This window comes from Sciurus vulgaris (assembly GCF_902686455.1).
Source record: "Sciurus vulgaris genome assembly, chromosome: 6".
Lineage (NCBI taxonomy): Eukaryota > Metazoa > Chordata > Mammalia > Rodentia > Sciuridae > Sciurus > Sciurus vulgaris.
This window is the reverse complement of record NC_136466.1, coordinates 119,225,307-119,253,094: the sequence shown is the minus strand read 5'-3', so window position 1 is coordinate 119,253,094 and position 27,788 is coordinate 119,225,307. Positions and strand designations below refer to the sequence as shown.

Here is a 27,788-nt window from a genome sequence, read left to right as displayed (position 1 = left end):
ATTAAGTAAGAGATAAAAAGATTAAGCAAAAAAAAAAAAAAAAAACCCTACTATAATCTACTTGCAAAAGATGTATTTTAATTCAACTCAAAGTGGATCAAGGAGTGTGGCATAGACCAGAGACCCTGCACATAATGGAAGGAAGAACAGGCCCAACTCTCTATCATATCAGCTCAGGAACAGACTTCCTCAATAAGACTCCTAAAGCACAAGAAGTAAAACCAAGAATCAATAAATGGGATGGCATCAAACTAAAAAGCTTCTTCACAGCAAAGGAAACAATCACAAATATGAACAGAGAGCCTACAGAATGGGAGAAAGTCTTAATCACATGCACCTCAGATACAGCATTAATCTCCAGGATATATAAAGAACTCAAAAAACTTAACACCAAAACAACAAATAACTCGATCAAGAAATGGGCTAAGGAACAGAACTGACACTTCACAGAAGAAATATGAATGGTCAAAAAATACATGAAAAAATGTTCAACATCTCTAGCAATTAAATAAATGCAAATTAAAACTATACTGAGATCTCACTCTAGTCAGAATGGCAATTACAGAGAATACAAGGAACAATAAATGTTGGTGAGAATGTGGGAAAAAGGTTCACTCATACATTGCTGGTAGGGCTGCAAACCGGTACAACCACTCTAGAAAGCAGTATGGAGATTCCTCCGAAAATATGGAATGGAACCACTATTTGACCTTGCTTTATATCCAAAGGACTTAAAATCAGCATACTACAGTGACACAGCCACATCAATGTTTACAGCAGCTCAATTCACAATAGCCAAGGTCTGGAACCAACCCAGGTGCCCTTCAACAGATGAATGGATAAAGAAAATATTGTATATTGTATATACATATAATGGAATACTACTCAGCTAAAAAGGAGAATGAAGATTATGCCATTTGCCAGTACATGGATGGAACTGGAGACTATCACATTAAGTGAAAGAAGCCAGTCCCAAAAAAAACAAAGGTCAAATGTTCTCTCTGATACAGGAGGGTAACCCATAACAAAGGAGGGTAGGTAGGGGAAATATAGAAGTTCATTGGATTAGACTAGGGGGGGGATGAAGGAAAGGAAGGGGGGATGAGAAAAGGAAAGACAGTAGAATGAATCAGACATAACTTTCTTATGCTCATATGAATTCACGACCATTGTAACTCCACATCACGTACAACAATGGGATCAAATTTTAATGGGTTGCACACCATGCATGTATACGTCAAAATGCACCCTATTGTCATGTATATCTAAAACCAACAAATTTAAAAAAAGAATAAAGGAATGTGAATGTAAAAGTCAGGAAAAGTAAAACCATGTGCAGTAAAAAAGAGATGCATTTGAAATATAAAGATACCAAAAGTTGAAAAAATGGTAAAGAATATAATATATAAACACTAATAAAAAGAAAACTGCTGTAGCTATATTAAAATAAGAAAAAGAACTTAAGAAATATCACTACTACTATAGATTCAAAAGGTATACTACTTTTTTGTTATTAAAGTGTTGACACAAAAGAAAAACGTAAAATACTTTAGTAGGCAACCAAGAACACTATCTCAAGAAGGATAAAACAAAAGCTGACAAAGATGATAGGAAAAAATGAAGAAATTCATTATCTTGTCAATTAAAAAATACTTTTCTCAGTACTGGATAGAATAAGCAAACAAAAAACCTGATAAACATACAAAATATTTGAAAAACATGATTAACCAATTTGACAAAATTGACATAAAGAAGACTATATCCAATAACACAATGTGCCAGTTTCAGGGAATATGAATTTAAAAAAAAACATATGCTGGATCATTAAACAAATATCCAAGATCTATAATGTACAGTATTCTCTCTTACCATAATGAAATTTAAAAAGCTCTCAATAATAAAAGTAGAAAAACTATATGTTTAGAAATTAGGCAACAAAAATCTAAAGTTATAGATCAAATTTAAAAATCTCACTGGAATTTGGAAATGAATAATAACGAAAATACAACACCTTACAGCTTGTGAAATAGAGCGAATGCAGTACTTAGATAGTAACTTATAGTATGACATGTATATACTAGAAAAGCAGAAAAAATTGTAAATAGTAATCAAATTTAAACCTCAAGGAAAGTTAGAAAACAAATACCAAATTAAGCTGAAATAAAGTATAAAGAAAAAATTGAAAAAAAAAATAAAACAAAAAAGTCAAGCTAGAATTTCATTCATTGAAAAAATTCATAAAATACACCCTAGCAAAACTGAGAAAAAAATTATTAATAACAAAAATTTTTAAAAAATCAATATAGATTCTCCAATTTTTAAGAAGATAAAAGATAAAAATACCCCTGGGGGGGGGGTACTAGGATATGGCTCAGTGATAGAGCATCTATCTGGCATGCATGAGGCCCTGATTCTATACCAGCATCTCTCTCTCTCTCTCTCACACACACATACACACACACACACATACACACAACCCTCCTGTCAATTACTTTGAAAACTCACACAAAACAAATTCTTTGAAAAATATAACAAAACTGACACAAAAGATATAAAAATCTGAATTTTCCTGTCTCTTTTAAAGAAACTGACACCTTAATTTAGAATTTTTCATCAACAAAACTTCTCTAGTCCTGTTTCTTCATTGGAGAATTCTTCCAAACATTTTTAAGAGGAAAAAAGACTACTCTTATACAAATTCTTCCAGAGAAGAGAAAAGCAGTAAGATTTTTCCAACTTATTTTATAGGGTCAACATCATCTTGATACCAAAATCTGAAAGATATGGAATTTTAAGACAATATCCCTTACAAATACAGTCACATAATTCTTAAAATGTTAGTAAATTGAATTCAGTAATATGTAAAAAAAGTAAAACATCATAACCAAGAAGGGTTTATTCCAAGAATGCAAGAATAGTTGAATATTAAAAAATAAGTATTATATTAAGGATAAAAATCATGATTTTCCTGCACCTATCTAAAAAAGATCCAAAAAGTTATCAAATTTCAAAATCTATTCATGACAAAAAATTATCATCAAACTAGGAATATGTTTTAGGCAGAAAACCTTTTTTGTTAGGAATTGACTACATAAATTTCAACATAAAATTTATATAAAAGTAAAAAGGTCCTAGAATAGAGAAGCAGATACTGAAGAACAAGTAAACTGAAATACATCTGCTGAGCATCAAGACATACGATAAAGCTATGGTAATTAAGATAGTATAGTATCATCTTAGACTAATGGAAGAGAACAAAGTAGACACACACTACAAAAGAACTTCTGTAATTCAGTGTGGGCAAGGACAGCTTTTTTAAATAAAAAAAAGATAAATATACTAATAGTGCAACTATAGATATATGAATGTAATTGTAAAAAATATATGATGCAAGGGCTAGGGCTCAGTGGTAGAGCACTTGCCTTGAATGTGCCAGGCACTGGGTTTGATCCTCAGTACCACATAAAAAATAAATAAAGATATCATGTCCATCTACAACTAAAAAATATTTTTAAAAAAATATGAGGGGCTGGGGCTTGGCTCAGTGGTAGAGCACTTGCCAGAAACGTGAGGCACTGGGTTCGATCCTCAGCACCACATAAAAATAAATAAATAAAATAAAGGTGCTGTGCCCATCTACAACTAAAAAGATTTTTTTTAAAAGTACATGATACAAAAGCAAATGTTGACCCCCTAACTCAACCACATATAAATATAACTTCGAGTTGAATCACAGATCTAATCTTAAAACCTAAACAATAAACCATTTAGAAGAAATCACAGAACATCACCTTCATAACTTTAAAGCAAAGACTTCTTAAGAAGGTCAGAGAAAAACACAAATCACAATTCATAACTTTAAAGCAAAGACTTCTTAAGAAGTTCAGAGGAAAACACAAATCACAAAAGAATATATTGATAAATTTAACTTAGTGTAAATTAAGAACCATTAGAAAAGTAAAAAGACAAATACTAACTACAGAATATATATTTAAAGCATGTTCAACAATGGAGTCATATTCAAAATATAATAACAATTCCAACAAGTTGATTTTTAAAAGACAGGCGACTGTATTTTTAAAAATTGGTTTTTTTTAAACCTTAACTTTAAGAACTAATGCAACTAGCCAATAAATGTAAGAAAAAACGCTCAATATCATCACTTAACAAGAAATGCAAATTAAGCCCACATGGTATATTACTATACACCTACAACAATGGTAAAATTAAGCAGATGATACTAACTGGCAAAAATACAGAGCAATTAAAACTCTGGTGCATTTCTGATGGACACATAAATTGGTAAAACTATTTTGGGAAGATGTCTGGCAGTATCTACTAAAACTATACATATGTCTGTATGTGACATTAAAATTCTACTTCTGGGCGTATGCCCAACAGAAATGAATGCTTCTGTCCACCAAGAATATTATACAAGAATGTTGATAGTAGTGATTTCATAAAAGAAAATGTTAAGAAAACAATCCAAATGGCCTTCAACATTATAACAGATAAATAAATTGTGGTATATTCACACATTGGAATACACAACAATAAAAGGAACAAATTACTGATACATACAATATGAATCTCAATGCTAAGCAAAAGCAACCAAATGATTATATGCTATACCATCTAAAGGCATAGAGAAAAGAGTAGTGACTGGAAAGGCATGAAGAAATCATGTACTATGCTAGAGATACTTTTTATCTATGTGATTACATTAGTTAAAATTAAGTAAGTTCTATACTTAAGAACTTGTATTCTTCAGTATAGTTAATACCTCCCTTTTTTTAAAATTTATTTTTATTGTAAACAAAAACAGGATAGATGCTGTTTCCGTTTGTACATATTGTTTTTGTTTGTACATGGAGTAACAGCATACCATTTGCATATCCATAAATTTACATAGAGTAATGATGTTTGATTCATTCTGTTATTTTTTTCCTTCCCCCCACCCCTCCCACCCCTCTTTCCCTCTATACAGTCCCTCCTTCCTCTCTTCTTGCCCCCCTCCCACCCCCCATTATGTGTCATCATCCGCTTATCAGCGAGATCATTCGTCCTTTTTTTTTTTGAGATTGGCTTACCTCACTTAGCATGATATTCTCCAGTTTCATCCATTTGCCTGCAAATGACATAATTTTATTATTCTTTAAAGCTGAGTAATATTCCATTGTATATATATACCACAGTTTCTTTATCCATTCATCAATTCTAATTGGGGTGAGATGGAATCTTAGGGTGGTTTTGATTTGCATTTCTCTTATTACTAGAGATGTTGAACATTTTTTCATATGGCTGTTGATTGCTTGTAGATCTTCTTCTGTGAAGTGTCTGTTCATTTCTTTAGCCCATTTGTTGATTGGGTTATTTGTATTCTTGATGTAGAGTTTTTTGAGTTCTTTATATATTTTGGAAATTGTGCTCTATCTGAAGTATGAGTGACAAAGATTTTCTCACACTCTGTAGGTTCTCTTTTCACATTGCTGATAGTTTCCTTTGCTGAGAGAAAGCTTTTTAGTTTGAATCTATCCCAGTTATTGATTCTTGCTTTTATTTCTTGTGCTATAGGAGTCCTGTTAAGGAAGTCTGATCATAAGCCGACATGTTGAAGATTTGGACCTACTTTTTCTTCTATAAGATGCAGGGTGTCTGGTCTGATTCTGAGGTCCATGGTCCATTTTGAGATGACTTTTGTGCAGGGTGAGAGATAGGGGTTTAGTTTCATTCTGTTGCATATGGATTTCCAGTTTTCCCAGCATCATTTGTTGAAGAGGCTATCTTTTCTCCATTGCATATTTTTGGCCCCTTTGTCTAGTATGAGAAAATTGTATTTATTTGGGTTTGTGCCCGTGTCCTCTATTCTGTACCATTGATCTACCTATTTTGGTGCCAATTTCATGCCGTTTTTGTTACCATTGCTTTGTAGTGTAGGTGAAGTTCTGGTATTGCGATAACCCCTGTTTCATTCTTCCTGCTAAGGACTGCTTTAGCTATTCTGGGTTTCTTATTCTTCCAGATGAATTTCATAATTACTTGCTCTATTTCTGTAAAGTACATCATTGGGATTTTAATTGGAATTGCATTGAATCTGTATAGCACTTTTGGTAGTATGGCCGTTTTGACAATATTAGTTCTGCCTATCCAAGAACATGGGAGATCTTTCCATCTTCTAAGGTCTTCCTCAATTTCTTTCTTCAATGTTTTATAGTTTTTATTGTAGAGATCTTTTACCTCTTTTGTGAGACTGATTCCCAAGTATTTTTTTTTTTTGAGGCTATTGCAAATGGAGTTGTTTTCCTCATTTCCCTTTCAGATGTTTCACTGCTTGCATATAAAAATGCTTTAGATATATGCATGTTGATTTTATAGCCTGCTATTTTGCCAAATACATTGATGAGGTCTAGAAGTTTTCTGGAGGAGTTTTCTGGATCCTCTAAATATAGAATCATGTCATCAGCAATTAGTGACAGCTTAAGTTCCTCTTTTCCTATTTGTATCCCTTTAATTTCTTTAGTCTCTCTAATTGCTGTGGCTAGAGTTTCAAGGACAGTGTTGAATAGAAGTGGTGAAAGAGGACATCCCTGGCTTGTTCCAGTTTTTAGGGCGAATGCTTTCAGTTTTTCACCATTAAGAATGATGTTGGCCATGGGCTTAGCATAAATGACCTTTTCAATGTTCAGGTATGTTCCTACTATCCCTATTTTTTCTAGTGTTTTGAGCATGAAGGGGTGTTGTATTTTGTCGAACACTTTTTCTGCGTCAATTGAAATAACCATATGATTCTTAACCTTAAGTCTATTGACATGATGGATTATGTTTATTGATTTACGGATGTTAAACCATCCTTGCATTCCAGGGATGAACCCCACTTGATCGTGGTACATGATTTTCTTAATATGTTTTTGGATATGGTTTGCCAATATTTTGTTAAGGATCTTTGCATCTATATTCATCAAGGATATTGGTCTAAAATTTTCTTTCCTTGATGTGTCTTTTCCTGGTTTGGGTATGAGGGTGATATTAGCTTCATAGAATGAGTTTGGTAGGGTACCCTCCTTTTCTATTTGCTGGAATACTTTGAGAAGTATTGGAATAAATTCTTCTTTGAAGGTCTTGTAGAACTCGGCTGAGAATCTGTCTGGTCCTGGGCTTTTCTTGGATGGTAGGTTTTTAATGGCTTCTTCTATTTCATTGCTTGATATTGATCTGTTTAAATTGTGTGTGTCCTCCTGATTCAGTTTGGAAGGAGCATGTCTTCAGAAATTTGTCAATGTGTACAGTGGTTTCTATTTTGTTGGAATACAGATTTTAGAAGTAGCTTCTCATTATGTATCTCAGTGGTGTCTGTCATGATATTTCCTTTTTCATCATGAATTTTAGTAATTTGAGTTTTCTCTCTCCTCTTTGTTAGTGTGGCTAAGGGTTTGTCTATTTTGTTTACTTTTTCAAAGAACCAACTTTTTGTTTTGTCAATTTTTTTAATTGTTTCTTTTGTTTCAATTTCATTGATTTCAGCTCTGATTTTAATTATTTCCTATCTTCTACTACTTTTGTTGTTATTCTGTTCTTCTTTTTCTAGGGCTTTGAGCTGCAATGTTAGGTCATTTAGTTGTTGACTTTTCATTCTTTTCTGGAATGCTCTCCGTGCAATGAATTTTCCTCTTACTACCACTTTCATAGTGTCCCATAGATTTTGATATATTGTATTGTCATTCTCATTGACCTCTAAGAATTTTTTTTATCTCCTCCCTGATGTTTTCTGTTATCCATGTTTCATTCAGTAGCATAATATTTAGTCTCCAGGTGTTGGAATAATTTCGGTTTTTTATTTTGTCATTGATTTCTACTCTCAGTCCATTTTGATCTGATAGAACACAAGGCAGTATCTCTATTTTTTTGCATTTCTTAAGGGCTGCTTTGTGGCATAACATATGGTCTATTTTCGAGAAGATTCCATGTGCTGCTGAGATGAAAGGGAATCCGCTCATTGATGGATGGAATATTCTAGATATGTCTACTAAGTCTAGGTTATTGATTGTGTTATTGAGTTCTATGGTTTCTTTTGTTGGTTTTTGTTTGGAAGATCCATCTAGTGGTGACAGCGGTGCATTAAAGTCACCCTGAATTATTGTGTTGTGGTCTATTTGATTCCTGAAATTGAGGAGGATGTGTTTGATGTACAGGGATGCACCATTGTTTGGGGCATAAATATTTACTATCATTATGTCTTCCTGATTTATGGTTCCCTTAAGCAGTATGAAATGTCCTTCTTTATCCCTTCTAACTTTGGCTTGAAGTCCACTTTATCTGATATATGGATGGAAACCCCTGCATTTTTACTGAGTCCATGTGCGTGGTAGGTTTTTTCCCATCCTTTCACCTTTAGTCTGTGGATGCCTTTTTCTATGAGATGAGTCTCTTGCAGGCAGCATACTGTTGGGTCTTTCTTTTTAATCCATTCTGCCAGTCTATGTCTTTTGATTGATGAGTTTAGGCCATTAACATTCAGGGTTATTATTGAGATATGATTTGTATTCCCAGTCATTTGGGCTTATTTTTGGTTTTTAACTTAGCTTGGTTTCTCCTTTGAGTGGCTTTTCTCTAAGGTAGTTCCTCCCTTTGCTGACCTCCATTGTTGTTTTTCATTTCCTCCTCATGGAATATTTTGTTGAGAACATTCTGTAGTGCAGGCTTTCTATTTGTAAATTCTTCTAGTTTTTGTTTATCATGGAAGGATTTTATTTCATCTTCAAATCTGAAGGTTAGTTTTGCTGGGTATAGGATTCTTGATTGGCAACCATGTTCTTTCAGAGCTTGAAGTATGTTGTTCCAGGCCCTTCTAGCTTTTAGAGTCTGGGTTGAGAAGTCTGTGCTATCCGTATTGGTTTCCCCCATCTGTAATCTGATGCTTTTCTCTCATGGCCTTCAAAATCCTATCTTTATTTTGAATGTTAGGCATTTTCATTATATTATGCCTTGGTGTGGATCTGTTGTGATTTTGTGCGTTTGGTGTTCTGTAAGCCTCTTGTATTTGATTTTCCATTTCATTCTTCAGGTTTGGGAAATTTTTTGATATTCTTTCATTGAATAGTTGTTCATTCCTTTGTCTGTATCTCTGTGCCTTCCTCAATCCCACTAATTCTTAAATTTGGTCTTTTCATGGTGTCCCATAGTCTTGGAGATTCTGTTCATGATTTCTTACCATCTTCTCTGTTTGGGCAACTTTATTTTCAATATTAAATAATTTGTCTTAATTGTCTGAGGTTCTATCTTCCAAGTGGTCTAGTCTTTTGGTGATGCTTTCCATTGAGTTTTTTATTTGGTTTATTGTTTCCTTCATTTCAAGGATTTCCATTTTTTTTTTTTTTTGAGAATCTCTATCTCTTTGTTGAAATGACCTTTTGCTTCCTGCAGTTGCTCTTTCAAATGCAAATGCTTATTGGTATTATCATTCATTGCCTGCATTTGCACTCTTATCTCATCCTTTACTTCGCGAATCATCTTAATCATATATAATCCGAAGTCCTTTTCTAACATTTCTTCTACTATACTGTCATTGGATTCTATTAATATAGAATCTAGATTTGTTTGGATCATTTTCTTCCCTTGTTTTTTTCATGTTGTTCATGTATCCTCCCCACGAGCAGTGCAGATCTGGGGTATTACAGATTTCCCCGTATAGGCTTATAGTGGCCCTATAGGTTTCCAAAACCCTTTCTTTAAGGGGAGATCAATATTAGCAGTGCCCAAATCAGACACTATGCAATCCTAGACCAAATAGCCCCTATGAGGACGATAACAAAATTGTCATAATAAACAGAATGAGTTCAAATATTATCTTCAGTATAACAAACAGATTTGCAATAATGTCTGCAGTTTCTAATTGAGGATAAAGAGGATGCAAAGGGATATAGGATGTAGCTGTTAATGGGTAAGAAAAGAATACACAGAAGTTCTAGATAACAGAAAGGGTGAGACTGTAATCAAAGAAATTGGTTTTAGCACGCAAAAAGGGAGAAAGAGACTCTAAGGGAACAGGTAAACAAAAGGAAAAGAGAGCCAAAAAAAGTAAAGAAATAAAAACTTAAAATTGTTCAATAAGGAGAAGAAAGAAAACCTACACTACAACAGTCATACCGTATTCAAACCTCCCAGTCTTCAGTAGCCTGATGCATGAGAGGTACCTGACAATGAGCTTCAAGTCTCCAGTAGGCATCTCAGGATGGGATTTGCCCACCTAAAGATGGGAGCTACAGCTTCCATGATTATCCAAGATGGCTGCTCTGGCTTCCAAATGTATTGACAAATGGGGAGCTGCAGCTCGGGGTGTGGATATGGTTGGCTGCAGGTCCTGGAGACGAGGTGCAGTTGGTCAGCAAGGGTCCTGGAGGTCAGGTGTGTTTGCTGTGGTTGCGGGATCCTGGAGGCCGGTGCAATCAGTTGGTCTAGGGGTCCTGGCAGCAGGAAGCAGTCAGTCAATGTGAGGGCCCCAGAGGCAGGGCATGATTGGTCAGGCTGAGGAATCCTGGAGATGGTGCTCAGTCAGTCCGGCCAGGGGTTCTACGGGGCCTGGCTGTTGTCTCAAAATGGCAACAGCCATGTGTAACCAAACCTGCAGGTACCGTGACAGAGAACTTCCAGGCAACTGCAGGCAGCTGGCGCTTCACTGGCAGTCTGCGGTCAGTCTGCTGGCAGCTGTCGGACAATAGGGAGGTGAACCTCGGGTGGTGGGTGATGGGTAGGTGAAAGGCAGGTGATGGACAGGCAAGAGGCAGGCAAATGGTGGATGATAGGCGCCTGACAGTGAGCAATCTGCACTCAAAAAAGGCGTCGATATGCTGGCAGACTGCAGGTGATCACAGTAGACAAATGGGGTAAACAGCAGGGGATTGATAAGCAGCAAAAACTGCCTCACCAAGAAACAGATATCCTCTGCTGGAAACCGGAGTTACAGAGCAACAAGGAACGCAGCCTCCCTCTAGTCCGCCATCTTGGATCTCCCCACCTCCCTTTTTATAAATTGGAAAAACAACTGAAAATAATACATATGCACTATGCAAGGCAGTAAAGAAAAAATTTTGAGTACAAAAATTGAGCAATACCAGAATCCAGATGAACTTAAGGACAGCTGTATTTAAGATGGAAAGTAAATGTCATTGGATTTGGTCCAAATCTTAGGCATCAGATAAGTAAAAAAGAGTAAAAGTCTGAACAAGATTACAGAATTTAAAAATACAAGCCATATGTGATGATTAGTGTTAGTGTTTCAGCGAATATGGAAAAGATCAGCAGTTCCTAAGGTATTTCTTCAGACCAGAAGCATCAGAATCACTTGGAAACAATAGAAATTCAAATTCTTGTGCCCCCTTCTCAGATGCTGGGATCAGGCACAGAAATGTGTGTTTTAACACGCCCTCTTGGCAACTCTAGTGCATGCAAAATTTGTGAACCAACATTACAAAATGAAGTAGAAAAAGAAAAAAAAATCTATAGAAATAGGTCATAACTACGGTTTTACTCTTTGGAAAGGCCATGTAAATTATTTGGGATAAGGTCAATATATTAAACAAGAGATCAAAGTTATAAGAGGTGTTCTGGAGAAAAGCTGATGATTTTGATTTTCAACACAGAATGTATTATTCAAGGAAACATCAAAGTGGGTTTTCTCAACATGCACACAAAAATATAGGACTGAAAAAGAGGTTGGGGTTAGATTATAAATCTAGGAACAGAATGTATGAAGTTGTTAATGCCAGAGTTTACAAACTGCTATACATTACTAGATTTTAGGGAAACAAAGTTGAATAGAAATAGACCCTGCCACTGCAAACTTTACAACCTAAATTAGAAGTTCTCAAATTTTTCAGTCAAGACCCCTTTACATACTTAAAAAAAGTTAAGAGACCCAAAAATCTTTTTATATGGGTGGTAGCTGCAGTTATTGACCATATCAAAAACTAAAACTCAGAAATATATATATACCTATTAATTTATTTAAATATCAATAAACCCAGTACATGTACTTTTATAATGAATACATTTTCAAACACATACACGAAAAGAGGAAACTTCTCCAAACTTCCAGGGACAGCTGGAGTTTCATATCTATTGCTGCATTCAATCTACAGAAATGGGTTGCTTTGGTTGAAGCATATGAAGAAACCTGGTCTCACAAAAGTAACTAGAAAAGTATTTCAATAAACTTTCCATATAACTGTAGGTATTTTTCTTTGATACTACACCAAAACTTAGTAAAACAGTTTATTAACAATTGGTTTCAATGAGGTGGTATCTCAAACCACATATAAATAAACTTTTCAATCTCAATACACCCATAAAAAAATGAGAGTTGAACAAGGCAAATAACATCTATTAAGACTACTATGAAAATAGTTTTTGCTATGAGGTTCACATTAAAGGATCTCATAGAGATCTGTAAGGCTCCCTGGACTATGTTTTGAGAACTGCCTATTTATATTTGCAATATAGGTGATAGCTCAAACCTCCCAAGCGAACAAGCACATGCTCTAAATAGTACATATTTTGTCTAATTACTCCCTACTCATCCTATAACCCACCCTCAAGAGAAACATTCCCAAACTAAGGAGGTGCCCTATTATGCATTATCACTGCACTTAATTATGTGACCATTTTACTTTTATTTATGAGGGTTTCTTTTTTATCTGCCTAATTCTAGTATGTTCCACGATGGCTAGGATTATGGTAACTGTGTCCAGTTTTGTCCATAGCTATATATATCCAGCTATTGGGGGCTATGCCATGCAGACTACGCCAAGATGGCGCCTGGCAGCCAGCCAGAGCTTGTTTTGATCACATCAGTGGTGAGGAGGTTGATTAACATAAGCACACCCAGGTGATTTATCATTGGCCGTCTTCAATTAAGTCCACGCACACAAAGTGTGCACAGGTGTTCCCGAGTGCTCCTGATCATGCCTGCTCGTTTTGACCTTTACCGTGATTGGACAGCTAGGTCCTCGCCTAATCTTCGCATAATTGGTGTCAGCCTTACCCTTCACCTCCTGGAAGGGATATAAGCCGGCTCTGCTCAAGCGCCGGTGTTCCCAGGTTTCATGAATCTTCAATAAACCGTTCTGAATTCAAGAACCTCGCTCTCATTTGTCTCCCGCGCCAAATTAACTCCGCTGGAAGGCGTCATCCAGCATCTCTCCCTCTCCATAAGGTCCATTTGCAATACAGCAAAGATTTTTTAATTTATACCATTCCTTTATACCTTTTAGTTTATACCATTCCTCTACCCATAACTACCAGTGGATTTCCAGTTTATTTAAGGTAACCAATATTGTCAATATGACTATACATCTATGATGCAATTTCTGCTACCTCTCTGATCTCATCTTCTACTAACATCCCCTTTGCTTTCTCAGCTCCAGCCAGTTGCCTTCTGATGGTCATGAAACCCTCTAAGCACATTTCCACCTCAGAATTTTTTTTTTTTTTATTGTAAACAAATGGGATACATGTTGTTTCTCTGTTTGTACATGGCGTAAAGGCATACCATTTGTGTAATCATAAATTTACATAGAGTAATGTTGTTTGATTCATTCTGTTTTTTTCCCTTCCCCCCACCCCTCCCACCCCTCTTTACCCTCTATACAGTACTTCCTTCCTCCATACTTGCCCCCCTCCCTAACCCTAACTCTAACCCTTCCCTCCCCCCCATTATGTGTCATCCTCCACTTATCAGCGATATCATTCGTCCCTTGGCTTTTTGAGATTGGCTTATCTCACTTAGCATGATATTCTCCAATTCCATCCATTTGCCTGCAAATGCCATAATTTTATCATTCTTTATGGCTGAGTAATATTCCATTGTATATATATACCACAGTTTCTTTATCCACTCATCAATTGAAGGGCATCTAGGTTGGTTCCACAGTCTGGCTATGGTGAATTGAGCAGCTATGAACATTGATGTGGCTGTATCTCTGTAGTATGCTGATTTTAAGTCCTTTGGGTATAGGCCAAGGAGTGGGATAGCTGGGTCAAATGGTGGTTCCATTCCAAGTTTTCTAAGGAATCTCCACACTGCTTTCCAGAGTGGCTGCACTAATTTGCAGCCCCACCAGCAATGTATGAGTGTACCTTTCTCCCCACATCCTCGCCAACACCTGTTGTTGCTCGTATTCTTGATAATCGCCATTCTAATTGGGGTGAGATGGAATCTTAGGGTGGTTTTGATTTGCATTTCTCTTATTACTAGAGATGTTGAACATTTTTCCATATGTTTGTTGATTGCTTGTAGATCTTCTTCTGTGAAGTGTCTATTCATTTCCTTCGCCCATTTGTTGACTGAACTATTTGAATTCTTGGAGTAGAGTTTTTTGAGTTCTTTATAGATTCTGGAGATTAGTGCTCTATCTGAAGTATGATTGGCAAAGATATTCTCCCACTCTGTAGGCTCTTTCTTCGCATTGCTGATAGTTTCCTTTGCTGAGAGAAAGCTTTTGAGTTTGAATCTATCCCAGTGGTTGATTCTAGCTTTTATTTCTTGTGCTATGGGAGTCCTGTTAAGGAAGTCTGGTCCTAGACCAACAAGGTGAAGATTTGGACCTACTTTTTCTTCTATAATCTGCAGGGTCTCTGGTCTGATTCCGAGGTCCTTAATCCATTTTGAGTTTAGTTTCGTGCATGGTGAGAGATATGGGTTTAGTTTCATTCTGTTGCATATGGATTTCCAATTCTCCCAGCACCATTTGTTGAAGAGGCTATCTTTTCTCCATTGCATATTTTTGGCCCCTTTGTCTAGTATGAGAAAATTGTATTTATTTGGGTTTGTGTCCGTGTCCTCTATCACCTCAGAATTTTTGCTCTTGCAATTTCTTCAACCTCGAACACTCCTCGTACACAACCAAATGTCTCATAGTACCTCATTTTACTCACATTTCACCTCAAATAACACCCAAACAGTGAAGTCTCATCTAATTAATATTTTTTAAAATAGTAGCCACCCCCAACCTCAACTTTCATACTTCCCATTCTGCTTACCCTGTATTATATTCCTCCATATAATTTATTACCATCTGATACAATACATGATTTCTTTTTTATTGTCTTACTTCCCACTAAAACACAAGCACTTATGAGAGCTGGATTTTTTTTCTCTTCTGTTTCCTGCTATATCCCCACTGTCTAAAACATTCCCTAACATTGTATACAGTGCAGTTTATGTGAGTTATATTAATAACTCACATATGTCAGGTGCTCCATACCTGGTAAATGGCATGTTTTCAATGAATATGCATTGAATCAAATAAATATTAAATAAATCTCTACTTCAGTAAACAGAGATGTGAGCACTGGGGCTGAAGACTAAACTTCAGGATACACAAACATTCAAGGAAGAGAAGTAATGACATCTTTTTAATCTTATAACCAAAGTTAAAATGGTCCAGAGATACCATCAATCTAAATACACAGATTCTTTTTGCAATTTTTTAGAGTGAAAAGGCACCCAGACAAACCACTCCAACGTGGGAACTCACGCAAGAGCTTTTATTAGGCAAATGAACAGTGTCTGCCCTGAAGAGAGAGACAGTGTACTAAGAGAGAGTATGGCAGGGGAGCTTTGCTTAAGTAGTTGAATTTCCTGGGCTAAGGACTATGTGGCCAATTGCTGAGCAGTTAAAATTTGAGGGCTAGGGATTAAGCCAATGGCTGCCAAGCACAGGCTGAGGAGCAGACCATTGGCTGGCTAGGATCACAGACTGACAGTTGGGGATGCTGTCATCCCCCTTGTCTTCCCCCACAGGTGTGTCCTGCAACCAACTGCCCAGGAAAGAGCCCCATAAGGTAGTAGGGTGTGCTGGTCATAGGCAGCCCAAAGCCCAAGACGAAGGTCAGATTGTAGGGCAAACCCAGCTCCCACCTGCTGCCTGCCCCCATGAGCCGACACCCAGTGGGTTCACAAGGACAGAGCCCTGCGTCAGCACCTGGGACCTGCTGCAATGCGTCCACCCACCAGGCAGCCCACAAGCACAATTATGAACAGAATATTCCCAGAAATGCCAACCACATAAGAATGTTCACTCAGTGAGTTCAGATTTCTTTTTATCATCAGAATAGTCCAGAAATCAGATGAGTACTTTCATTTGTTCCTTCAAAGGCAGTCACTAATGTGTTCTATTTACTAGTATCTCAATATGGTCTCTGAATTTCATACCTCTGACAATGCAAAGATACTGCTGTCTCAGATCTCTTCACCTTCACCAAAGACACTAAAACCATCTCCTTAATATGGTGAATATGTATATGAATAATAGGCTTAAATAAAAAGCATGGAATGAAATAAAATAAATAAAACTACTAAGAGCTTGTACTGAACTACACCACACATACAAAGAATGCATTTTCCAAATCCAATTCTGCTGTCTGACATACATTGTGTTTAATCCCTCAAAAGTCAACCCATGGCTTTTCCTTGGGCTTCCACAAAAATTGAAAGGTAACCTATTAAAAACTAATAACTTTCATGAACCTGTATTTATTAAAGGTTAAATTATGTTCCCTTAAATTATGTTGAAGTCCTAATCCCCAGTATGTATGAGTGTAGTGTGACTTCATTTGCAAACAGGTTCTTTGCAGATGTAATTAAGGTAAGATGAGATGATTAGGGTAGACCCTAATTCAATGACTAGTGTCCTTACAAGACAAGAGAAATTTGGGCACAGGGACATAGAGGGAGAATATCATGTGAAAACAGACCAGAGATTAGAGTAATATATTTGTAATCCAAGGAATACCAAGGATTCCTGGCCTTCACCAGAAGGTAGGTGAAAGCATGGAATAGATTCTCCTTCAGAGCCCTTAAAGGAACCAACTCTACCATGATTTCAGATTTCTAGCATCCAAAGCAGTGAAATAAAAAAGACTTCTATTATTGAAAGCCACCCATTCTGTAGTACTTTGTTACATCAATCCTAGGAAACTAAAGAAATACTGATATAAATAAATGACTGAATAAGTAAAAAATACAGAAAACACAAATCTTCCATTAAGAAGTACTACAAATAATTTGATAACTCCCCATTCCTTAAATATGAGCTGCACACAGTCACTTCTTTCATGTACAGCATGGAGATTGTGAGGGCAAAGACTGACTCTGAAGTGGAGAAACCTCACAAAGATCAATACTGACAAAACTGTCAACACTGACAATCATAAATCATGTTGGTAATATGTACCCCTGGAAAAAAATGATGAAAATGTGACTTTACTTCTATGGTCTTCCCATTAAAAACAACAATAACAACAATAAACCACAAACCTGGTCTAATCTTTTAAGAAAAAATATCAGACAAATCTCAAATTAAGAAACTAAAAAGCTTTCTCTCAGCAAAGGAAACTATCAGTAATGTGAAGAAAGAGCCTACAGAGTGGGAGAATATCTTTGCCAATCATACTTCAGATAGAGCGCTAATCTCCAGAATCTATAAAGAACTCAAAAAACTCTACACCAAGAATACAAATAATCCAATCAACAAATGGCTAAGGAAATGAACAGACACTTCACAGAAGAAGATGTACAAGCAATCAATAAACATATGGAAAAATGTTCAACATCTCTAGTAATAAGAGAAATGCAAATCAAAACCACCCTAAGATTCCATCTCACCCCAATTAGAATGGCGATTATCAAAAATACAAGCAACAGGTGTTGGCGAGGATGTGGGGAGAAAGGTACACTCATACATTGCTGGTGGGGCTGCAAATTAGTGCAGCCACTCTGGAAAGCAGTGTGGAGATTCCTTAGAAAACTTGGAATGGACCCTCCATTTGACCCAGCTATCCCACTCCTTGGCCTATACCCAAAGGATCTAAAATCAGCATACTACAGAGATACAGCCACATCAATGTTCATAGCTGCTCAATTCACAATAGCCAGACTATGGAACCAACCTAGATGCCCTTCAATTGATGAGTGGATAAAGAAACTGTGGTATATATACACAATGGAATATTACTCAGCCATAAAGAATGACAAAATTATGGCATTTGCAGGCAAATGGATGGAATTGGAGAATATCATGCTAAGTGAGATAAGCCAATCTCAAAAAGCCAAGGGACGAATGATATCGCTAATAAGTGGAGGATGACACATAAAGGGGGGGAGGGAAGGGTTAATGTTAGGGTTAGAGTTAGGGTTAGGGAGGGGGGCAAGTATGGAGGAAGAAAGTACTGTATAGAGGGTAAAGAGGGGTGGGAGGGGTTGGGGGAAGGGAAAAAATAACAGAATGAATCAAACAACATTACTGTATGTGGATTTATGATTACACAAATGGTATGCCTTTGCGCCATGTACAAACAGAGAGGCAACATGTATCCCATTTGTTTGCAATAAAATAAAAAAATAAAAAAAAAGAATATACTATAAAGTGCATCATCAGTATTCCTCAAAATTGTCAAGGTTATTATAAACAAAGGGGGTCTAGTAAAACTGCCATAGCCTAAAAGAGCCCAAGGAGTCAGGAACAACAAATATAATGTGGTATCCTGGATGGGATCCTAAAACACAAAAAGGACATCATAAAAATTACAGATATCAAATAAAGTACGGATGCTAGTAACAATTATAAAGTTATTGTAACAAATATGTTGTACTTATGTAAAATGTAAGTAATGGGGAATAGGCAAACTCTTGTATCATCTTCGTAATTTTTGTGTAAATCTAAAATAGCTTAAAACATTTATTAAAAATAAATGATCAAGAATAAATAGAATTCAATTCATTTATACCACAACCACCACCAACATAGATTAAATTACAGTCACTATTCAGAACCATACTATCGGTTAAACTTTACCAGCACACTCCATCCTCCTCCATTAAAAAGTATTTATTTAGTACCCACTTTGTACCAGACGCTAAAGTGGATGCTGAGAAAAACATGATAATAAAAACAAAGTTCCTGCTGAGTAGTTCACATTCTGATATTAATCCATAAATCTTAAAGACCAGGGTAGATGTAGTTTCTTACCTGATCCTCAGAATGTTTCCAATTACACAACCTATTGTGACTTGGAATAGACAATCTTGACTGAAAACACAGGCAGACTGTAAGCACCAGTGAAAGAAGAAACTAGCCTACCTCTATGAAGGGATACTGAGTAGCCCTCAAAATGGCTTATACAAGTGAACTTCTCCATAGAGAAGATGTTGAATTTAAAGAATAGGATTTTCTACCCAAGACACAGAAGAGCCACACATGTGCAAAATAAGTTGGGGGGTGGGGATTAAAATAGTGGAAAGAGAAATACTACTATTCGCTTCTGCCTACATAATCAATAATCATCTCAAATTAACATTTCCAACACCAATTCTCTACGAACTAGCTAGTCCTTCAGAAATAGTTTAATACTCTTGCTACTCAATATTAAACAACAGAACAATGGTAGATCCCTCCCATTCCTTCTTCCTAACCTCTGATGCTTCCCTTTCTGTGTATATACACGTACCTATATACATTCTTTCACAAGTCATTGACTAGTCATGTCTTGTTTATTGTATTTTCTGTCTCCCAAATTGATTTGTTCCTTTTGTTCTTACTGCCCAATCTTATAATTATATTCACACAAAGAGCCCCAGTGATTTCTCCTCTTAATAGATATTCTAATCTTTTATATCCAAAACTCCCCTTATTATTTCCAAAATACCTCTTGGATCATGTTACTAACACTTCTGATCATCTGCAAAAACCAAGACTAGTTCTCCAACTATTTACCAAACATTCGACATTTTCTATGACCCAAGTTTTATGTTCCACCACTCCTTTACATCAGTGCCACACTGCCATACCTTAGCACCCATTTTATTTCCCCATTCCCCAATATTTTCCATCTTTGAATCACTGTGAGGAATTCCTAATTGTTCTCAGCTAATTCACATCCTACCAGTCTTTAAATTCCTGTCAAACGCCTTCCTGTCTTGCTCACTCTAGGGCCACCAGTCTGTAGCTGTCTTGGCAAAAGAGGAAGGAAAGATGTGTTTAAAAAATGTAGGTCCCTCCCAAGTAGCAGATATCTCACTGAGAACTGACAATTCTATAATACAGACAAGGGGTAAAATTAAAAACTGGCACTTATTAATTGCTTAGAACAGGCTAAACACTGTGATAGCTGCTTTCCATACTGTGATAGCTGCTTTCCATAAATTACCTCAATGAGTCTTGAAGAGAAATAAAACAATTCTCTCCCTACAAATGATGAAATAGGTTCAATAAGTCCTTCTCCAAGATCAAATAGTGGAAAAGTTGGGTCAGAAACCAGGTTTGGATTAAACAAGGGCATTTCCCACAGTGCACATTTCAAGAAATGGTTTTCATCCCCCTGGTGGCACGTGCAGATACTAATCCCAGAGTCTTTCACCTTAGCCCTGCCACTACCCGCCACTACCACCCCCTTTACTAACTAGAGCAAGCAGGGAGCTGAAGCCCATGCAAGAGGTCTTTGTCAGAGAAGCCCCGCCAGCTTCTAGACATTCTTGGCCAGTTTCAGAGGCCACCCCCGCCCCGCAACGCCCCTCCAGAATCTGGTGGGGAAGATGGCAGCCACACCTGTAGGCGCTTCCTACAGGCTCCTCGGGCCTCGGGTCTCCAACGTTGAAACGAAGGATGGTCAAGTCACAGGGGCCGATGTCTCCTGGGGAAGAAAACAGCTCTGAGGAGTGAGGCGGGGCCACTACGGGAGCCTCCCCCGTGGCCTCCACTCCCCAGGGGAGTGAACCACACCAGCTCTCTCAGCCTCCTCGGCCCCTAGCCAGAAGGCCCGGGTGTCCCGCGCGTGGGCAGCACGTGGCGTGCGGTAGTGTGCCCGTGGCGAGGCGCAGCGTGGCGAGGCTCGGCGCAGGCGTGGCCTGGCGTGGCCGTGCGCGGTGCGTGGGGCGCGGCGCGCCTGCGGCCTTTGCGCCGTCCACACCTGGCCTTGCACCACCGAAGTGCTGTCCTGTGGCTCCCGAGCAGTTGAGGACCTGACGGAAACTTTCTTTTTCAGGATGCAGCAAAGGGGATTCACACCAGCAGAACTCATGGATCTGGGAGTGTAGTCTCAGTTCATTTCTTTAAAATTTTGTACTCTAAACATTTTTAACTCTGATTCCTATAAAGATTCTTCCCTCCTGACAGGGACATAGGAGGCTATGCTTCAAATAAAACCTTTAAGTAAAACCTTTTCTCACCCAAATCCATAGTTCTTCCTGTGTCTCTGGAGTGTGTCCTTCGTTTTATACATTAAGTTAAAATAATTAAATATCTTTATACCAGGCACTTGTGCATGGCACTCATTATAAAACAAACTAGACCTGCCTTTAGGGAGACCATTCAAGATTATATCATCTCATTCTTTGCTATAACCCTGAGGTCCCTTTTCTGCCTCTACCATAATCCCAATGACCTTTCCTTATGTCACTTTTACTCAAAAATCCATGCAGTTCACGACTTTTCTATTTACCTCATGATTCTTCATGAATCTATGACCTCTAATATTATGACTCTGAAATACAGTTTTCTGTTGTGGTATGGGCTCTAACATGGCTTGTGAGAATAGAACAAGTAAAAAATTAATGCTTCAGTTGAATTACATTTTATACTTCTTATTCTGGACTCATGGAATCCATCCAATTAATAATATACCACAGAGTGCTGCAACCCCTTGAAATATTGCCAGTTAGTCATTTGCTCAATTGAACTTTGATTAAATGGACACATCTAGAAGAATAGAAGGTGCCAAATTTGATAAAATAAGAAAAACTTGAACAATTAAGTGAAATTCAACTGAAATCATGGTGATACTTTCTCCTTCCCAAATGCCAAGAATGTTTAGCCAGTGAATTATACAAAGTTTTCAGTCTAATTTGTGAAATTAGTGTAATCAAGATTCCAAAACCAGGACTGGGGATGTAGCTCAGTGGCAGAGCACTTACCTAGCATGTGTGAAGCACTGGGTTCTATCCTTAGCACTACATAAAAATAAAGACATGCTCTCCATCTATGACTACAAAAATTTTTTTAAAAAGATTCTAAAACCAGATCACAGAAAGATGAACTTATAAACTCATTTTACTTATAACTGTGGGTATAAAATTTCTTTTATAAAAATAAGTAAATCCAATAGTACATTTGAAAATGACATTGTTTAGCATTTATCCCAAGAATGTTAATGGCTTAACAGGAAAATCTATTCATGTAATATGCCATATTGATATATTGAAATAGAAAACTAAATGATTATGGCAAATGATGCAAAGAGTCTTTGATAAAATTAAGTATTAAAAATTCATAAAAATTAAAGAAAATGACTGTTTTAGCTTGGTAAGCCAACAATGAAATTCTTTTTTTTTTTTTTTATTGTAAACAAATAGGATACATGTTGTTTCTCTGTTTGTACATGGCGTAAAAGCATACCATTTGTGTAATCATAAATTTACATAGAGTAATGTTGTTTGATTCATTCTGTTATTTTTTCCCTTCCCCCCACCCCTCCCACCCCTCTTTACCCTCTATACAGTACTTCCTTCCTCCATACTTGCCCCCCTCCCTAACCCTAACTCTAACCCTAACACTAACCCTTCCCTCCCCCCCATTATGTGTCATCCTTCACTTATTAGCGATATCATTCGTCCTTTTGCTTTTTGAGATTGGCTTATCTCACTTAGCATGATATTCTCCAATTCCATCCATTTGCCTACAAATGCCATAATTTTGTCATTCTTTATGGCTGAGTAATATTGCATTGTATATATATACCACAGTTTCTTTATCCACTCATCAATTGAAGGGCATCTAGGTTGGTTCCACAGTCTGGCTATGGTGAATTGAGCAGCTATGAACATTGATGTGGCTGTATCTCTGTAGTATGCTGATTTTAAGTCCTTTGGGTATAGGCCAAGGAGTGGGATAGCCGGGTCAAATGGCGGGTCCATTCCAAGTTTTCTAAGGAATCTCCACACTGCTTTCCAGAGTGGCTGCACTAATTTGCAGCCCCACCAGCAATGTATGAGTGTACCTTTCTCCCCACATCCTCGCCAACACCTGTTGTTGCTCGTATTCTTGATAATCGCCATTCTAATTGGGGTGAGATGGAATCTTAGGGTGGTTTTGATTTGCATTTCTCTTATTACTAGAGATGTTGAACATTTTTCCATATGTTTGTTGATTGCTTGTAGATCTTCTTCTGTGAAGTGTCTATTCATTTCCTTAGCCCATTTGTCAACTGGATTATTTGAATTCTTGGAGTAGAGTTTTTTGAGTTCTTTATAGATTCTGGAGATTAGTGCTCTATCTGAAGTATGATTGGCAAAGATATTCTCCCACTCTGTAGGCTCTTTCTTCGCATTGCTGATAGTTTCCTTTGCTGAGAGAAAGCTTTTGAGTTTGAATCTATCCCAGTGGTTGATTCTAGCTTTTATTTCTTGTGCTATGGGAGTCCTGTTAAGGAAGTCTGATCCTAGACCAACAAGGTGAAGATTTGGACCTACTTTTTCTTCTATAATCTGCAGGGTCTCTGGTCTGATTCCGAGGTCCTTAATCCATTTTGAGTTCAGTTTCGTGCATGGTGAGAGATATGGGTTTAGTTTCATTCTGTTGCATATGGATTTCCAATTCTCCCAGCACCATTTGTTGAAGAGGCTATCTTTTCTCCGTTGCATATTTTTGGCACCTTTGTCTAGTATGAGAAAATTGTATTTATTTGGGTTTGTGTCCGTGTCCTCTATTCTATACCATTGATCTACCTTTCTATTTTGGTACCAATACCATGCCGTTTTTGTTACTATTGCTTTGTAGTAGAGTTGAAGATCTGGTATTGCAATACCCCCTGTTTCACTCTTCCTGCTAAGTATTGCTTTAGCTATTCTGGGTTTCTTATTCTTCCAGATGAATTTCATAATTGCTTGCTCTATTTCTGTAAGGTACGTCATTGGGATTTTAATTGGAATTGCATTGAATTTGTATAGCACTTTAGGTAGTATGGCCATTTTGACAATATTAATTCTTCTATCCAAGAACATGGAACATCTTTCCATCTTCTAAGGTGTTCTTTAATTTCTTTCTTTAGTGTTGTATAGTTCTCATTGTAGAGGTCTTTCACCTCTTTTGTGAGATTGATTCCCAAGTATTTTATTTTTTTTCGAGGCTATTGTGAATGGGGTAGTTTTCCTAATTTCTCTTTCTGAAGATTCATCACTTATGTATAAAAATGCGTTGGATTTATGGGCATTGATCTTGTAACCTGCTACTTTACTGAATTCACTTATGAGTTCTAAGAGTTTTCTGGTGGAATTTCCAGGTCCCTCTAAATATATAATCATGTCATCAGCGAAAAGGGATAGTTTGAGTTCTTCTTTCCCAATTCGTATCCCTTTAATTTCTTTGGTTTGTCTAATTGCTCTGGCCAGAGTCTCAAGAACGATGTTGAATAGAAGTGGTGAAAGAGGGCATCCCTGCCTTATTCCAGTTTTTAGGGGGAATGCTTTCAGTTTTTCACCATTTCGAATGATATTAGCCATGGGCTTAGCATCAATGGCCTTCACAATGTTAAGTAATGTTCCCACTATCCCTATTTTTTCTAGTGTTTTGAGCATGAAGGGGTGCTGTATTTTATCAAATGCTTTTTCTGCATCTATTGAAATAATCATGTGATTCTTGACTTTAAGTCCATTAATATGGTGAATTACGTTTATTGATTTCCTGATGTTGAACCAACCTTGCATCCCTGGGATGAAGCCCACTTGATCATGGTGCACTATCTTTTTAATATGTTTTTGTATGCGATTTGCTAAAATTTTGTTGAGAATTTTTGCATCGATGTTCATTAAGGATATTGGTCTGAAATTTTCTTTCCTTGATGAGTCTCTGTCTGGTTTAGGTATGAGGGTGATATTGGCTTCATAGAATGAGTTTGGGAGGGTTCCCTCCTCTTCTATTTTATGGAATACTTTGAGAAGTATTGGAATGAGCTCTTCTTTAAAGGTTTTGTAGAACTCGGCTGAGAACCCATCTGGTCCCGGACTTTTCTTTGTTGGTAGGCTTTTGATGACTTCTTCTATTTCAGTACTTGAAATTGGTCTATTTAAATTGTTTATGTCCTCCTCGTTCAGTTTAGGCAATTCATATGTCACTAGAAACCTGTTGATGCCGTCAAAATTTTCTATTTTGTTGGAGTATAGATTTTCAAAATAGCTTCTAATTATGTTTTGTATTTCAATCCTGTCTGTTGTGATATTTCCTTGTTCATTCCGAATTTTAGTGATTTCGGTTTTCTCTCGTCTTCTCTTTGTTAGTGTGGCTAAAGGTTTATCGATTTTGTTTATTTTTTCGAAGAACCAACTATTTATTTTGTCAATTTTTTGTATTGTTTCTTTTGTTTCAATTTCATTGATTTCAGCTCTGAGTTTAACTATTTCCTGTCTTCTACTACTTTTGGTGCTGTTCTGTTCTTCTTTTTCTAGGGCTTTGAGCCGTAGTGTTAGGTCGTTTATTTGTTGAGTTTTACTTCTTTTATTAAATGCGCTCCATGAAATAAATTTCCCTCTAAGTACTGCTTTCATAGTGTGCCAGAGATTTTGATATGATGTTTCTTTGTTCTCATTTACCTCTAAGAATTTTTTAATTTCCTTCCTAATATCTTTTGTTATCCATTCATCATATAATAGCATATTGTTTAATCTCCAGATGTTGGAATAGTTTCTGTGTTTTACTCTTTCATTTATTTCTAACTTCAATCCATTATGATCTGATAGAATACATGGTAGTGTCTCTATCTTCTTGTATTTGGTAACATTAGCTTTGTGGCATAATATATGGTCTATTTTAGATAAGGATCCATGTGGTGCTGAGAAGAAAGTGTATTCGCTCTTGGTTGGATGGTATATTCTATAAATGTCCGTTAAGTCTAAATTATTGATTGTGTTATTGAGATCTATGGTTTCTTTGTTCAATTTTTGTCTGGAAGATCTGTCCAGTGGTGAGAGAGGCGTGTTAAAATCACCTAGTATTATTGTGTTATGGTCTATTTGGTTTCTGAAATTGAGAAGGATTTGTTTGACATACATGGATGAACCACTGTTTGGGGCATAGATGTTTATGATTGTTATATCTTGCTGATTTATGCTTCCCTTAAGCAGTATGAAATGACCTTCTTTATCCCTTCTGACTAACTTTGGCTTGAAGTCCACATTATCGGAAATGAGGATGGATACTCCAGCTTTTTTGCTGAGTCTATGTGCATGGTATGTTTTTCCCCATCCTTTCACCTTTAGTCTATGGGTATGTTTTTGTATGAGGTGAGTCTCTTGCAGGCAACATATTGTTGGATCTTTCTTTTTAATCCAATCTGCCAGTCTATGTCTTTTGATTGATGAATTCAGGCCATTAACATTCAGGGTTATTATAGAGATGTGATTTGGTTTCCCGGTCATTTGGTTCATTTTTTAAATTTTATTTATTTATTTGTTTGACACAACTTGTTTCCTCCTTTATTTGACAATTCCTTTAGGGTAATTCCTCCCTTTGCTGATTTGCTTCTTTGTTTTTCATCTCTTCCTCATGGAATATTTTGCTGAGAATGTTCTGTAATGCTGGCTTTCTTTTTGTAAATTCTTTTAGCTTTTGTTTATCATGGAAGGATTTTATTTCATCGTCAAATTTGAAGGTAAGTTTTGCTGTGTATAAGATTCTTGGTTGGCATCCATTTTCTTTCAGGGCTTGAAAAATGTTGTTCCAGGCCCTTCTAGCTTTTAGGGTGTGGATTGAAAAATCTGCTGATATCTGTATTGGTTTCCCCCTGAATGTAATTTGGTTCTTTTCTCTCACAGCCTTTAAAATTCTGTCTTTATTTTGTATGTTCGGTATTTTCACTATAATGTGCCTTGGTGTGGGTCTGTTGTAATTTTGTGTATTTGGAGTCCTATAAGCCTCTTGAACTTGATTTTCCATTTCATTCTTCAGATTTGGGAAATTTTCTGATATTATTTCATTGAATAAATTGTTCATTCCTTTGGCTTGTTTCTCTAGGCCTTCCTCAATCCCAATAATTCTTAAATTTGGCCTTTTCATGGTATCCCATAGTTCTTGTAGATTCTGTTCATGATTTCTTACCATCTTCTCTGTTTGTTCAACTTTGTTTTCAAGGTTAAATATTTTGTCTTCAATGTCTGAGGTTCTGTCTTCCAGGTGTTCTATCCTATTGGATATGCTTTCTATGGAGTTCTTAATTTGGTTTATTGTTTCCTTCATGTCAAGGATTTCTGTTTGGTTTTTTTTCAATATCTCTAACTCTTTATTGAAATGATCTTTTGCTTCCTGTATTTGCTCTTTTAACTGTCGATTGGTGCGATCAATCAATGCTTGCATTTGCTCTTTCATCTCATCATTCAGTGCGTGCATTTGCTCTTTCATCTCATCATTTGCTTCTCTGATCATTTTAATTATGTACATTCTGAACTCCTTTTCTGTCATTTCTTCTGCCATGCTGTCACTGGGTTTTATTGATGTAACATCTAGATTTGTTTGCAGCATTTTCTTTCCTTGTTTTCTCATATTGTTCAGGTATCAGAGGACCACTGAGATATTGCAGATTTCCTCTATTGACTTACAATGTCCCTGAAGATTTCTATATATATCCCCCCTTAGCCTTCAGTAGGCTGAAGTCTTGGAGGAAGTTGATAATGCGGTGCTCCACAAGGAAGCTGCCTCTCTAGGAGTGGTGGCCTTCAGGTGGGGTATAATCCCTGCTAGTGGGCAGAGGTGCCT

The 27,788-nt window shown here is 36.8% G+C and overlaps 1 pseudogene across 1 annotated transcript in view; it reads right to left on the bottom strand.

Moving 5' to 3' along the window:
* The window catches only part of LOC306664353 (mannosylglucosyl-3-phosphoglycerate phosphatase-like), a 70,354-nt pseudogene extending 49,285 nt beyond the window's left edge, over positions 1-21,069 (bottom strand). The window contains exons 1-2 of the transcript in view: positions 20,772-21,069; positions 20,598-20,682 (exon numbers count right to left, since the gene is read on the bottom strand). The product of the transcript in view is annotated as a mannosylglucosyl-3-phosphoglycerate phosphatase-like (transcript). The remainder of the gene's footprint in view (positions 1-20,597; positions 20,683-20,771) is intronic.
* Between the last annotated feature and the right edge of the window lie 6,719 nt (positions 21,070-27,788).